Here is a 16371-nt window from a genome sequence, read left to right on the forward strand (position 1 = left end):
CCTGATAGCAGCTAATCAGAAGGATCTTCAGTGGGATGCTGAATCAGACAGAGCTTTCCATGAACTGAAGAAAGCCTTAATGTCGGCACCAGCACTAGGACTTCCTGATGTGAGTAAGCCATTTTTCCTATTTTCCCATGAGAAACAGGGAATGGCATTAGGAATACTGGCACAAGATTTGGGACCATACAGACGGGCAGTGGCGTACTTCTCTAAACAGCTGGATGCCACTGCAAAAGGGTGGCCTGGTTGCCTGAGAGCAGTAGCAGCTGTCATCCTAAACATCCAGGAGGCCCGGAAGTTTACATTGGGCCAGAAAATGACTGTCTTAGTATCCCACACAGTGTCTGCAGTCCTTGAAACAAAAGGGGGGCGCTGGCTCTCCCCACAGAGATTCCTAAAATACCAGGCCATAATGGTGGAACAAGATGATGTTGAGATCGTGACTACAAACATCATCAATCCGGCCTCATTTCTTAATGGGAATGTTGGCGAATCAGTCGATCATGACTGTCTAGAAACAATCGAAGCCACTTATTCTAGTAGGACAGATCTCAAGGATGTTCCTATTAATGGAGCTGAACATTGGTTCACGGATGGGAGCAGCTATATGCTGAATGGAAAGCGACATTCCGGATATGCTGTTACAACCTCTGAAGAAGTGATAGAATCGGGACCGCTACCAGCTGACACTTCGGCACAGAAGGCTGAAATCATAGCCCTTACTTGAGCTCTGGAGAGAGCTCAGGGAAAACCTATAAATATTTGGACTGATTCTAAATATGCCTTTGGAGTGGTACATGCTCATGGAGCAATATGGGAAGAAAGGGGACTGTTAAACTCCCAAGGAAAAATCATCAAACATGCGGAAGAAATTTTGAAACTCCTAAATGCGGTCCAGCTTCCTGAAAGGGTGGCAATTATGCACATCAAGGCACACCAGAAAGTGAGCACAGAATTAGAAAGAGGAAATGAACTGGCGGACAGGGAAGCAAAACAGGCAGCCAGAAAAGCAATCAAGGTAGAGGGTGCGCTAATACCCGATGGACAAATATCTCTAGAAGGTAAACCAGACTATACTAAAGAAGATCGCAAACTGATTTCTGACCTAGAGGGATCATATAATGAGGAAGGGTGGGCTGTAATCTCACATGGGAGAATAGTGATTCCTTCCTACATGGTATGGTCAGTAGTTCGGGAAGAACATAGAAAAAGGCACTGGGGGGCAGAAGCTCTATATAAGGATCTCACTAAAAACATAATAGCGCGAAATTTGTATACTACTATTAGACAAGTAACCCAAAAATGTGATCTTTGTCTCCAGACTAATCCTAAGATTACCAAGGGGCCAAAGTTGGGAAAAATTGGGAAAGGAGATGTTCCAGGGCAACATTGGCAGATTGATTTCTCGGAACTTCCTAAAAAAGGGGGGTATCGATATTTATTGGTACTAACAGATACCTTTTCAGGTTGGCCAGAAGCCTTCCCGTGCAGAACTGCTAAAGCCCGGGAGGTGACCAAAATACTGCTCCAAGAGATAATACCTAGGTTTGGAGTCCCAGCAGTAATGTCCTCGGATAGAGGACCACATTTTGTGTCAGAATAGTGCAACAGATCAGCCACCATCTAGGAATAGATTGGCAATTACATACCCCATACCGACCACAATCAAGTGGCCAGGTGGAAAAGATGAATCATCTAATCAAACAACAGATTGTCAAGTTAGGTCAAGAAACAAATCTAACTTGGCCCCAGTCTTTGCCATTAGCTCTTACACAAATTCGAACTAGACCAAGAGCAAAAGAGGGGCTTAGCCCATTTGAAATTTTATATGGACGACCCTATGGGGTACAAAAGGGGACGTCTTCACAGACTGGTGAAGAAACAATGACTTCCTATATGGTGGCACTAAACAATTAATAAGAATTGAGAAGCATGTGATGGGAACACGCAGTAGGGGTCTGGATGGACCTGTTCACGATATACGACCAGGGGACTATGTATACGTTAAGTGTTTTACAGATAAAACCCTGGAACCACAGTGGACCAACCTTTTCAAGTCCTACTCACCACCTACACTGCAATCAAGGTTGAGGGACAGAATTCTTGGATTCACCATACCCGGATCAAGAAAGCCCCTGCAACTTCGTGGAGAGTAACCCCAGATAAAAAAGAACTGAAACTCAAATTTACTCGGACAAATAGGAACAATGTGGGTGGCAAGTAAGTGAACCTGGGCGGTTGTGGATCCACTATATGGGAAGAGCACCACAACAAACAATATAGAACAAAAGAGTCTGGGACTAAGCCAGTGGCCAGTCTTGCCCAACTTGTTATCGGTAAGCCCCAACTCAAACAAAGATATTTTTGATCAAAACAGATTTTATATGTATATGTGAGGAACATTTAGATTCTTAAAATGATCAATAGTGGGTTTAAACCATTTGTGTTCTTTTGTACCCTCTCTCTTGCCTACAACCAAGAGCCTGATAACTGGCCTTGGAATCATGCCCAGAAAAAACACACTGGAATAATGGGAAAGGTGGACTCAAAGACGAAACTAGCTATGGTGTTTTTTTCTGAAAATGAGGTGTACCAAAGGAATCAATGGGATCAGGAGGATGTACATAAAGTCGACCGATTATGGGGAAAATTAGGAGATAGGATAAAAGTAGGGTGTCAAACGTATAATGAAAAAGATAACACCAAGATTTCAGGAGACACCCTGATTAATGTCAGAAAGGTAGATAAGGAATTTACCCTTCTAAATACAGCCATGTGCTTTAATTCACGGGAATGTTGGCACAATTTTACCTTAACCAAGCCCATCTTTATAATATACCTAGGAAAATATCCTTTTGAGCATAGAACATGGGCCAGAAAGATAGGTGACAAGTGGCAAACAGTAGATTTAGAATCTTGTATTATGCGAGAACAGCAGGGCTTCCTCTGTGAAAGCAATACTATAATGGCTCAGGATACTTGTTTAGATACAGATCTGAAAATATGTCATTTCGAGGCCAGACCAAATGCAAACTTGAAAACAGTAATTATATATGCAGGGAAGGGATGTGCGTGTTTGAGAACTAAGTGTAACACAATAACTGTAGATGGGGAGGTAAAGGAGACTGCACAATATTCAAATTACTGTATCTGTAATTTTACATCTAACTTTACCCTATCACAGATGATAATTCCTACCCCCATAGGACTAAATATAAGCAGTATAAAAGAACTATTAAAACATGCAGATTTTACAACGTATACTGAAAGAAACCAAAGAAAAGGGACATGAAACTCTTCTTGTGATCCATCATGATGTAGAGGGGATCAAGAAAGTTTTAAAAAAGGTAGAACAGGATGGAAACCATAATTGGTGGGATACTCTCTTTGGCTGGTCACCTTCTGCAACAGGAATTCTTAACACTATGGTACACCCCATTGTGATCTTATTGATCAGTTTAGGAATTTCCTTAATACTAACCATTATGTTATATTTGTGGGTTTGGAGAATGTTTAAAAGGGTAACACTTATGTATGATGCTTTATATCATTCGGGAAGACTGCTTAAGTAAAAGAATTTACTTAGTTTGATAGAAAAGGGGGGATTGATATGGAGAAATAGTGTGAAATGGGGACGCTTAACACCGACTGTGATTGTATATGTCTGCTCAAGGAATGTGGGTATGGTGACTGGTCATGGGTGCGGTGTCTGGTCACATAGGCACACAGCTCTGAGGAGACAACTACAGTTTTTGAGGAGATGCCTGCCCCTCTTCCTCTAACAAAGGGGAGACGGGGAGACGCCTGCCCTTCTTCCTCTAACAAAGGGGCTATTTAAAAGAGAATGAGAGAAGATGAGAGACATTCAAATGCTATCTAGAGGGAGGGAGTGCTAAGTCTCCTTGCTGGAGAAGATGGGATGGTCACAAGAACATGACTCACCTACACACCTGCAAGACCACCACATTCCAGGAAGCGGACTGATAAGCTAATTAACATACGAAGCGGGGTTTAGGTAACAAATATGTATAGGCGCTAATTGAATATTCATTTGTTTCATTGTATAAATGTGGGATGGTTCGTCACTTCGGGTATGCACGCTTGTGGAGGAGCGATCCCCCGTGCATCTGCGCGCAATAAACATACCTACTTTATAACTTTCGAGTTATAGAGTCTAATTCCGCACGTCAACGGAAAGCGGGGGGCGGGACGGAATAAGGCGGAATCTCACAGTAACAAGAGGGACCTCATAGCAAAAGGGAAGCTTTTGCGTAGGAAAAAAAAAGAAAAAAAAAAAAGATTAAAGGAAAAAAAAAAGTGAGAAGCTAAAAACTTCCTTTAGGTTGTCTTAAGAATTGGGGAATTCCTGGAATGTAACAACTGAAATAGCGCTCTGTGTCTTGTTTGTTCTATGTGTTGTCTTGTTACATGTTCAAAACTTGGAGTTATGAAATGTATGTTGAAAAATAATAATATTCTGGTAATTCGTGGCAAATACCGGAAAACTTAACACTCTGCTTAAGACCAGGAAAAATGTGGGGTTTTGTTTGTTGTTTTTCTGGCAATTGTTCATTAAAATGCATACTTTGTGAACTGTCAGTGTTCCTAAAAGTTGTACATAAGTGCACGGTACCGTATAACATACTGCTTGTGTGACTGAGGGCTGCCCGGATAGTGTGAATGGTGTGATTGAGATGCACATTTTGATTTTCCGTGTATAGCTTAATTATTTTGACTGAGTGTGAGTGCAAGAGTGCTTGAGACGCGCGTTTGAGTGCAAAACGAGTAAGGAGCTCTATCCGCGTTTCCGACCTTGGGTGGCTATGGCGGCCGGAGAAAAACAAAGTAATTAAAATTGCAAAATGGGAAATGGAAGGAGTAAGCCCTGTGAAAAATCGCCCTTGGGTTGTATATTAAAACATTGGAGTGATATCGTAGGACATGGTGGTACCAAAAATAGAAGGAAATGGATTAAATATTGTAATCAGTGGTGGACTTTGTATAAATTGGGGAGTGATGCGAAATGGCCTCAGGAGGAAGGAACGTTAGATTATAACACTCTCCTGCAATTAATGTTGTTTCTGAGAAGAGAGGGAAAATGGGACGAAGTATCATATGCAGACATGTTCTTCGTCCTCCAGGACAAACCTGAGTGGCAAAAGGACTGTGGATTAGTACCCCCTCGGGATCCTATGGTACTAGCACTAGAAAGAGTGTGGGATTAACATCACCTGATCTTTGATTATGGCTCTAGAAAAGGATAGGAAAAAAACCCTGAGACCTAAACTAGAAAGATGTTCTTGTTGAAATTTTTGTGTTAAAAAGCTCAAGTTGTGGTTCCTTCTGTGGAGCAACCAGAATGAAACACGTTGTAAGATAAAAACTTGTACTCATGTATGTAAAACCTGAGGCGGGGTGGGGTGGGGTGGGTGGAGAATCAAAGACCTTGTGAAAGTGTTAAAGTATTGGGGTGAGTTTGTACAAAGCCCCGTAGCCCCTCGAAGGTGCGACTGAATCATGCTGGGATGCATGGCAGGATGTTTTCTGTTTGCCTGCAAAGGCATGATATATAAGAACACAGGCTTAAAGCAACAAGTAGCAGATTTGCATTCAGGGTAAGAAAGAGTTAAAACAGAAGTGCTGTTGTAGAGGCAGGCTTGTGTAACCTGCAGAGCAGGAAGAGCATCTCCTGCCCCCTGCCCCGAACCCTTCTGCTGGTAAGGAGGAGGGGGTTGCTATTGCTGACAATTGAGCAGAAGGACCTGACAATGTCACCCCAATTGCTGCAGCATTTGCAGTACAACAGGACCCGTAACGGCCCCTTTAGGGCAGGGAATGGGTCTGAGGAGACTAAAGGTGAATCTTTGATGGGAAATTTAGTTGTTTGAAAGTTGGTTATGAAAGATTTGTCAGGATGATCTAATAGGACTAGATAAAGGTTCGAGTTACTAGGTAAGCGTGATAAAGAAAAGTTGATAGAAGGAACAGGGAATGTGTACAGAAGGTAAGAGAAGAAGAGCTGGGTCGTGCTAAACTGGTAGAGGAGATGAGGCAGAGACAGGAGGAATGTCAGGCAGAAGAGTGAATCCCTCTCCTATGGGATCGGATCACTGTGCATATTGTAGGGAAAGTGGACACTGGAAGCGAGATTGCCCTAAGCTAAAGAACTATCAAGGGGTTCTGGTGAACTAGGGACTAGAAAAATGAGGTGGAATTTTATTGAATACAAAACCAACTTATTTGTTAAACTTCAGTTAAAAAAATTAAAAAAATAATTTGTTACAGTTGTGGGAGCTACTGGCCACCAGGAAAACATCCTGAAACCTTTAAAGTACAAACTAAGAAAACAAATAAGAATGCCAAATTCACAAAAATCTTTGTTGGGATGAGATTTATTAGAACATCTAGACGTTTAAAGAAGGAGAAATGAAACTAAAAGTTAAAAATGATCAAGTAATTGAAATATTGAGCTTATCTTTAATTCAACAGAAAAGAGGAAAAGAGAACCTCCCTGAAGTAAAAGAAATTTTTAACCAGGTGTATCTGAAAATAAATTCCAGGAAAGGTGAAAAATGCTTTACCTGTTACAGTAAAAATGATAAGGGGGAGGCTTGCCCAGTTCAGATAAAACAATATCCCTTGGTCAGCAAGGCTGTGGGGGATATTGGCAGAAAAACTGAAATAAAATACACTCTGTAGTAGTTCTACTAATGTAAATCTGTGTGTTTTGCCATGACAGTGACTTGTTATGGGATGTGCAGATGAAACTCTGCACTGACAACGAAGTACAAGGAATAAGGTTGGTCAGGTGCCTCCTACCATAGTCAAGGGCAAGACTGGGTTGGCCTCTGTGTTTGCCACCAAGAAGAATCTTGAGCTCCGCTGTTGGCTGCAACCCAGTAGGCGTTGAGCGGTGGGAACATATGCCATGCCAGACCTTGATGTGAGGAATGGCCCCCTCTGTTATAAGAGGGTCACCCAGGAAGGAAGAACATAAGATGGCCCATTGAGGCACTGATTTGGAAATTGGAAACCGCCTGGCCGACCATGAGGCCAGACAAGTAACAGAGGAGGTAGGAAAGGAGGAATTATCCTTAATACCAGACGATAAAAACCCAACTGTAAGTACAGATCAGGAGCCAAACTATTCTAAAGAAAACTTAAAAGGTAATTCAGGACATGAATGATAAAATAAAAATAAATAAGTGGACTTATTTAAGGGATGGTCGTATAGTGGTACCATCCATTTTAATATGGACCACAGCCCTATTATTAATAAGACGCATTGGAGAGATGATACTTTATATAAAAGTCTAAATCAGAAATTCATAGGGAGAAACTTGTATACTGTAATAAAACAGGTGACTCAGCAATGTGAAATGTGTTTACGCAATAATCCCAATACAGCAAATAAAATAAAACTAGGGAACATTAGTAGAGGAAATTAGCCAGGACAACAGTAGCAAGCTGATTTTCCGAACTCCCAAGAAAAGGGGGGTACCTATATTTATTAGTTATGTCTGATATGTTTTCAGGTTGGCCAAAAACCTTTCCTTGTCGAACAAATAAAGCAAGAGAGGTAACAAAGGGATTGTTAAATGAAATTATCCCCCGCTTTGGGGTTCCGGCAACAATCTCTTCCAATAGAGACTCACACTTTTGTGCCAAAATAGTACAACAAGTGAGTACAGTATTGGGCATAGATTGGCAATTACATACTCCTTATTACTTCAATGTTCTGTTTGGTGCTGTCGAAGAATGATCAGAAAGCATAATGATCAGAAAGCATAATGATAGTTTGTAGAACAGGGGGGATTGAATAATGAGCTACGTACAATGAGTGATGAATGGTATACTACTTTTTAGAAAATGATGTGCTTATATATAATTGTCCAAAGTTGGGAGGTGTTCAAGGATCCTTATTGTCAACATGATGAATACACCAAGACCCTTAGTGTCAGCACCACGGATGTACTAGACACAAGGTCCTTGGATTCGTTATCTTTATAAGGGCCATCTGGTCCTAAGTTTCTGTTGTGTATATAACGCTACCTAAACAAGGAATTTGAATCATGCTCATTAGTCTATCGAGGAACAGAGTCTGCGCAGAAAAAAGAAGGTTAAAAAGGTTCACTGGAGGAAGACTCCTGATCTTCACCCTGAAGACCCCCAGACGACCACTCCTCAAGGACATTGCGCAGGAGCAAAATATGTAAATGAATTCCCGGACTTGTAATGAATATGTAAATGATTTCCTGATGGAAACCATAATTGGTGGGATACTCCCTTTGGCTGGTCACCTTCTGCAACAGGAATTCTTAACACTATGGTACACCCCATTGTGGTCTTATTGATCAGTTTAGGAATTTCCTTAATACTAACCATTAAGTTATATTTGTGGGTTTGGAGAATATTTACAAGTGTAACACTTATGTATGATGCTTTATATCATTCGGGAAGACTGCTTAAGTAAAAGAATTTACTTAGTTTGATAGAAAAAAGGGGATTGATATGGAGAAATAGTGTGAAATGGGGACAATGGACATCGATTGTGATTGTATATGTCTGCTCAGGAATGTGGGTATGGTGACTGGTCATGGGTGTGGTGTCTGGTCACATAGGCACACAGCTTTGAGGAGACGCCTACATTTTTGAGGAGAGGCCTGCCCTTCTTCCTCTAACAAAGGGGCTATTTAAAAATAGGATGAGAAAAGGATGAGAGACATTCCAATGTTATCTAGAGGGAGGGAGTGCTAAGTCTTCTTGCTGGAGAGGATCAGATGGTCACAAGGACATGAATCACCTACAAACCTGCAAGACCACCACATTCCAGGCAAAGGACTGATAAGCTAATTAACATACGAGGTGAGAGTAAGTGGGTTTAGGTAACAAATATGTATAGGCGTTAATTGAATATTCATTTGTTTTATTGTATAAATGTGAGATGGTTCCTCACTTCGGGCATGCACGCTTGTGGAGGAGCGATCCCCCGTGCATCTGCGCGCAATAAACATACCTACTTTATAACTTTCGAGTTATAGAGTCTAATTCCGTAAGTCAGCCCAACCTTTTAATGGGCAACTTTCACAGTAAAGTGCCTAAATGTTGATTAAAAGACATTTTCCTTCCTCTAAAAATAAGTGTGATTTTCAGCAAAACTCCTTAATCTTGTGCTGTCAAAAAAACCCTTATTTTAATTGAAAACTTGAATTACCAAATGGTAAGCTTAATACTCATCATCTATTTGTAATGCCCACCTAAGCAATCTATCCATTAATGTTCTATAAGGCAGTGAGTCTGCTACCCTATGTAAATACAGGTAACTTTCAAAGAAATTCAGGAAAATTAATAACAGGATAAAATCAAGAAATAACAAACATTTTTTCCTTTTCTGAATTGGGGCCAAAGGTGCAAGATTTTTGGTAAACTGTGCCTCGAAGAACTAAACTGAGGAACAAGAAAAAGCCATTTCTCAGCTCAGGCTCACTGCAACTTTCCATCTCCATAATTATGGAAATACCAGAATGCTGTGCTATGATTTTGTCTTTTTACAGATTTTTTTTTATTTTCTTTTTTACCCTTTTTATGATAACCCTTTCGTCCCTGCAGCTTTGCCTGCATTTCACTCTTTTCTAGTGCAATAGCCTAGTGCTTTCTTCAACAACTAAAGCCAATTTAAACATAAATATATTTATTTAAATACTGAAACAAGAAATTTGCACAATTTCCACCAAGATATTCCTTGGCATTGGGAGATGTATTGAAACCAACATTTTGCCTTGAACTGCTTTGGTTTTGACAACTAGTTTTCCAATAAAGTGTGGGATCCATCTCCTCCAACTAAGGGTGTTTAAAAGTAAGATGTCTAAGCTGGTCATCCTAGGGTTCCTTTATTGTTATTTTTGTATATGTAAATAGCTCTTGAGGACAGGTCATCTGGCTTTTCTTACACACTTATCTTTGGCTGCAATGAAATGGTCTCTGGAGGTGGCTGTTTTTCTGTACTGATTATAAGGAAAGCCTGGCATGACTCACCCAGATTAGACATCTGGTTTACACCTAAATCAGGGAAGATGAACCCTTCCCCAACTGGATTGGTAGAAAATGCCCCAAGCCCTGTTATTGGCATAACCTACGATCATCCCTGTGTTAGAACCTCTAGTATCTGCCAACTCCTGGACATTGTTAATGGGCAAATTAGACCATGTCTTTATATCTAAGAGCAGTGGGGAGAAAACTGTACGATGTTACCTGCATTGCTTAACTTGCTTAGAAGTGCTGCTGAAGGGCCAGAACATTTGGAGACTGCTTTCAACCAAGTCATCAGAGAGTGCACTGGAAACGTACTATATTTGTCTCTAAAAACCTCTTTTCCATTTCTGTCTCAGGTTTATTTCCCCAGAGTTTGTAACAGCCAGGTTCTAATTTTGGATATGTTACTTTCTTTTATTGAGACAGTCACCAAGAATATGAGATTTACATTAAGATTTTGGATGTGGGAATAAGCAACAAATAAATTTTTGAAAGTAATTTGAGCAAAACTGAGTAGCTGATATATTCAGGCCACAAAAATTTTCATCTGAAACAAGAAAACCTCTAAAACAAATACACCAGCCTAGAAGAAAAGAGCCGCCTTGTACTGGAGGGATGATTGGGTCACTGAGCATAGCAGTATTCATTATATATATAGAAAAACATAAGAGGAAGGATAACAAGGGAGATCTTATGTGGTCTAGGGAGAAGAAGGGTATAGAGGGAAGTACTGAGGACGCTTGAGTTATTCTGACCTATTGAGATCTTAAATGAAAACTAATAGGAGTCCAGAAAGATGAGGGATGAGAGCAGAAAACTCAGTCAGTTTGGCAACTCTGACGTCAGCTCAGCCCACAGCAATTCTGAAAATGACCTCAGGCTGGAGATCTCCAGCTGTGACTCTGGCGAAGATGGTCTGCCTTGATGTCAGTGGAGGACAAATGGAAAGAGCAATGGCTGATATTTCCACCCCTGCATTTACTCCTCAAAAACCCCTCCAACTCTTCTGTTCTAAGGCAAAATATAAAACTTGCTATTTCCCTCCTCCTTCTGTAGAAAGGGTGGAGTGACTTTGTGAAAACAGATGCCGGAAGGAAAGGATCTCACATTTTGAGACCTGCAGAGCCATTTTTTTTCCCACAAGCACCCCGTGCTGACCTGATTCTCCTCCCATGGAGAGGGCTGATAACAATCCCTCCTAAGTCAAGTGAGGACAGACTGGGCAGCACACAAGGCCTTTAGAAAGTTCTGCTGATCTTATGTGTAGCTGCCCAGCAGGAGAGGAGGTCCCGGAAGGACCTCAGTGGCTACATCTACATTATGCTGAAAGAGTACCATCTGGAGCAGCAGGAAACATGGCATCATCTACCTCCTGCCGACTGCCTGCCCGTGGAGAGTTTGTTTTGCCTGTGGAGAGATTGTTTGGGCCTGCCTGGTAGCTCACTAACCCTCCAGGTATTCCTGGGCATGTGAAGACTTGCGCAGTGAGAGCAGAGTATACTTGACAGACCTTAAGCCGTTCTTGCAGGCTCATTAATTGCACAGAGACTGATTTCCTGGTCTAAAGCTCTCAGGGCTAACCTTAACAGCTACCATAGACATCTAACATCAATTATGCAATTACACCTGTTCACAAGCAGTTCTTCCCCTCTGTTGGCCAAGAAAGCATTTTTACATCTGCATCCACCTGGGTCATTCCTCCCTCCTTCCCTTTACCCAGCTATGCAAAATTGTGCACATCAGAGAAGGAAAAGCTGATTTACCATAACAGGTCAGAGTGTGGGTACATAGCATAAAATATGCTGTTTATGACAGAGAAAGCCATCCAGCCATTTTGATAGCTTTTCTCCCAGGGGATTAAAATACCTCCTTCATCTCAGCAGAGCACCTGCATATGGAAAGAGCCTGAATTATAATCTACCTTTTTCTTCAGTGTCTTCAAAACACTGCTGCCTCTCATGGGCAAAGCCAGACATAATCCTGGATTCAGTGTTCCCTCTCAGTACTGCTCAGTTCATTATCTTGCCTTGTTTGTTCTACTTACTTGTTGTACCCCTGACATGAAAATAAACAAACTCTCTGGAGTCAGGGAGCATCCTACATGCTGCGGTAAGTGGAGCTTTGCCTGCACCCTGATTCTCCTAGGCAGTCATCAGTGTCAGCTGGCTAATGGGTTCATGGTAGTCCCCTAACCACAGCATCTGAACACCTCTCCACCTTTAGCTAGCCAACTAGCTCACACTGAGTTTTGTCTTTTAAATAGTTGATATTAGCTAAGGTAAATAAATGTCATCCTAATTGACTGGATCAAGGTAACCCAGGTAGTCTGTGATAAAATAAAACATAGCATTTACACCAGAGGCCAATGTCCTCCGAAGCCTCAGGTTCATGCCACAATGTGAAATAAAAATACATCAAGGGTTACCAAATAGAAAGACACCAGCTTCGGCTCAGGAATCTTTTGAACTACAAATCATGCAAGATGGGATGAATGTTTTAGGGAAGAGTCACTGTCTTTTTGCCCTGATTTTATATTTTTTCTTGGGCATATACTCTTGGCCATAATGAAAGACAGGATACCAGGCAAGGCAGATGTTTGGGTTGCTCCAGCTTTGCCATTCATGTGTTCCTTCCTATCTCAAGACCTCTGATTAGTCACTTAGGTCCAGCTTTTTAGTGGCAACATTGTTCCCAACTTCCTTGACCAACATCACATTGGAAGGCCCTAAAAAGTATGAGAATTAATTTAAAATTGCTGAAGTGAAATTTCTGCACATTGGCCTGTCCACCCCCCTGCCTCACCCCCCTAGATTCATGGCTGCTACAACTAATTTCAACAGCAGGCTATCAAACTTTTTCAGGAGCTGTGTCTGATCAGTTGCTAGTGTTTAAAAAAAAAGGGGGGAACGTGAAATAAATTCATACAATAAATAAGGCAGCTGAAATCTAAATTTACTCATGGATAGACAGTAAGCTGCAAAAATATAAAAAATTGTTGGATAAATTATTAATTGCAAATTATTTGTTCATATTGATGGTCATAAAATTATATAATACATTTTACAAAGTTTAGTCACAGTATTTGACTCTAGCCCTGTACTACAGAGAAAGTCCCAGTAGGTTGGTATTTGGGATGAATGACACACCTGTGCCCCCACTGATGGGATCTGGGAGTGTCCAGCACCTCCTAATTGAACCTGGGAGATAGAGTACTATACAGGTAGCTCATTGCCTCTGGAAGGGATGGTTTCATTTGCCCTTTGGGGATCTGAGGATATTCCACCCCCTACCCCAGCAGAAAAAGAGTGAGTGTGGAGACCACCACTCTCTCACATTTCAAATGTTTTAAGTCACGCAAATCCACTTCGGCTTTGTGTCAAGGGGCTCTGTTCAAAGTAGGCTGTGTTGTAACACCTCCTGGTTGGACATATCTATGGCCCTTTATGCCAGATTAATTCAGGCACTAGAGGAAGACTGTTGTGATTTGCTGTCACCTCACAGTGGTCCCGTTTTATAGGTCGGTTTGTTCCAGCAGACAAAATGGAGAGTAGGAGTGTGTTGCCTGACTTCCTCCTGTCTCTGTCCTCCTCTCTCAAATACATACCTGGGACCTTTTCCCTGTATAACACAATAAATTTGCCTCTACACAAGGGAGGGACATTGAGCTATGTTGATAATTCATGGTTAGGTAGATTCTTTGTGCTCACTTTGTATTGTGATTTATAGAGGGGTTGGACCGAATTTGATAAGCACAAAAGCCATGTCAGCTGTCAGTTTGCTGCAATTGGTTCTACTTCTAATGGCCAAAAGCACTGAAAATACCCTTTATTTTGAAAAAGGGAAATACAGCATAGTCCCTAACAACATACAGCAAAATGTACCAGAGGAGCACACACTTCAGTGCAGTGAGTCCCATACCAGACTTTTATATTCCATACATAGGCCAAAGAAACTGGAGATGCCTTTGATTAACATATAGAAACAATCACATGCACATACATATATATATATATGTCTGTGTGTGCACGTGTACAAAGGCCAGTGTGTCCTGGTTTCAGCTGAGATAGAGGTAATTTTCTTCTTAGTAGCTGGTGCAGTGCTGTGTTTTGGATTTGGTGAGAGAACTATGTCAATAACAGACTGATGATTTTAGTTGTTGCTGGGTGATGTTTATACTAAATCAAGGACTTTTCAGTTTCCTGGGCCCTGCCAGCCAGAGGGCTGGAGGGGCACAGGAAATTGGGAGGGGACACAGCCAGGACAGGTGACCCAAACTAGCCAAAGAGGTATTCCATACCATATGACGTCATGCTGAGTATATAAGCTGGGGGAAGAAGAAGGAAGGGGGGACATTTGGCATTATGGTGTTTGCCTTCTCAAGTAACTTACATGTGATGGAGCCCTGCTTTCCTGGGGATGGCTGAACACCTTCCTGCCAATGGGAAGTGGTGAATTAACTCCTTGCTTTGCTTGCGCAGCTTTTGCTTTACCTATTAAATTGTTCTTATCTCAACCCTTGAGTTTTACATTCCTTTCCAATTCACCTCCCTATCCCTCTGGGTGAGGGGGAGTGAGCAAGCAGCTGTGTGGTACTTATTTACCAGCTGGAGTTAAACCATGACATATTACAAAAAGTTGCAGACCTCAGAGAGTAAAAATCCATGTTACAAAAGCAGAGAAAAAAATAGGTGGTTCTACTCCGCTCTATTCAGCATCTTACCTACTACTTTCATCACTGTAGCATTTATTTCTCTCTTGGATTTTTTTCTTGCTTTTAAGGCTTGATTTGAGGCCAGGTTTTCTAATTAGTTTAGTAATAGGATCAAAGGATAAGAATCATCATCTGCTTAATGAAAACAATAGGATTTCCAATTCCATGATGGTATCTGGCAGGGAAGGAAGATTGTTGGGCTCCTTAGCTACATCATAGAAGAGTGATGGGAGGAACAATAGAGAAGGAAACCTTATCTAACCAGATTCCAGCAAAATTTTACGTCTTCCCAAACCCCTGACAATTATTTTATTTTGGCAGCAAAAAAGGAAGAAAAAAAAAAAAAAAAAAAAAAAAAGAGAGAGGAGGGCAGGGCAAGCACTGTCATGTGAGAAGGAAGGATGTATTTATCCTCCTCCTAGAATGAGCCCCAGCTGTGTGTTGGAGGGTGTGTGTGTGGGGTGGTGAAGGCAGGTGGTAGTCTGACAGACAGCATATTGGAATGAAGTGGTGTATGTCCAAGGCAGCTCCTCTCCTGCCCCATTTGTTCCATCTCTTGACAGAACCCATTAAGCCAAACAGTAGGCTAACTTGTTTGCAGAGACTTGTGGGTTATTGCAAGGGAGTGGATGCTTACACAGCTCTGCTTTCCTCTGGTCCCTTGCAGGGGGTGGTGGGGGTGGTTGAAACAATTTAGTGTTTGCAAGGACTCTGCAGGTGCAGTTTTAAAGGAGGGAGAACAATTTGAGATTTGCAGCTTAAGACCCTGGAGATGGTTTTGGACTTCCAAAAGCCACAAAACTTACTTCCCTAAATAGAGATAACACTTTAATATGACTGAGAATATAAAGAACTAAAAAGCTCAGCCACTTTTGTAAATCTTTGCATGTGAATGTCTGTTCTGTAAACCATCAGTCCTAAGTTAGGAAGAGAGATTTCAAAGAAACTTTGACTGCTGAACAGACTCCTGAAGAGATCACCGTTCCCCTGTCATGGATCTCTGTACAACCATGGACCTTGGGTGTTGACCTCAGCATTGATCCACACAGGGTCATATAACTGCACATGTCCATACTACCAAGCACCCAGAAATCTCAGACAAATGTCCATCAGCCTCAAATTCTATTTCCACACAGAAACAAACAAGATATTTAAGGGGAAATGTGGAAGTATGGTGATCCTGCCTAACGAGGGATGATGGGGCTTCTGCTTTCTCCTTTTTGGCTGTTTTTGAAATACCACCAGACCTCTATGCTCCTCGTTAGGAGCCTCACTCCCTTTGAAAAACTGGACCTGTATGGTCTGTGCATGAGGTGGCATCTGAGCCCATTCTCTATAAGACACAGCAAGACAGAGGAGGTTATGTCCCCAGCCTTAGACATTGGATTTATCTTTGCAGCCACCACTCTTTAAGAGAACGGTCCATGCTAGCAGAATATTTGTATTGTTTAATGTTGAAATCAGTCTTTTCCTCCTAGGAAAGTTATAGATACAGAAGGGTAAATGAGCTAAGCAGTGGCAGAGCAAAAGGAGAGACACCAAGTCCACAGCCCTAGAGAACAAGCTAAGCAAAGAACAACTCGCTCAGGCCTTTAGTGCAGCATCCTCTCCCTGACCAGCTACTT

The 16371-nt window shown here is 41.6% G+C and overlaps 1 protein-coding gene across 11 annotated transcripts in view; it reads right to left on the reverse strand.

The window, feature by feature from the left end:
* LOC121080478 (CUGBP Elav-like family member 4) overlaps positions 1 to 16371 on the reverse strand; it is an 817088-nt gene that overhangs the window by 312131 nt on the left and 488586 nt on the right. The window lies entirely within an intron of this gene.

This window comes from Falco naumanni, chromosome W (assembly GCF_017639655.2).
Source record: "Falco naumanni isolate bFalNau1 chromosome W, bFalNau1.pat, whole genome shotgun sequence".
Taxonomy (NCBI): domain Eukaryota; kingdom Metazoa; phylum Chordata; class Aves; order Falconiformes; family Falconidae; genus Falco; species Falco naumanni.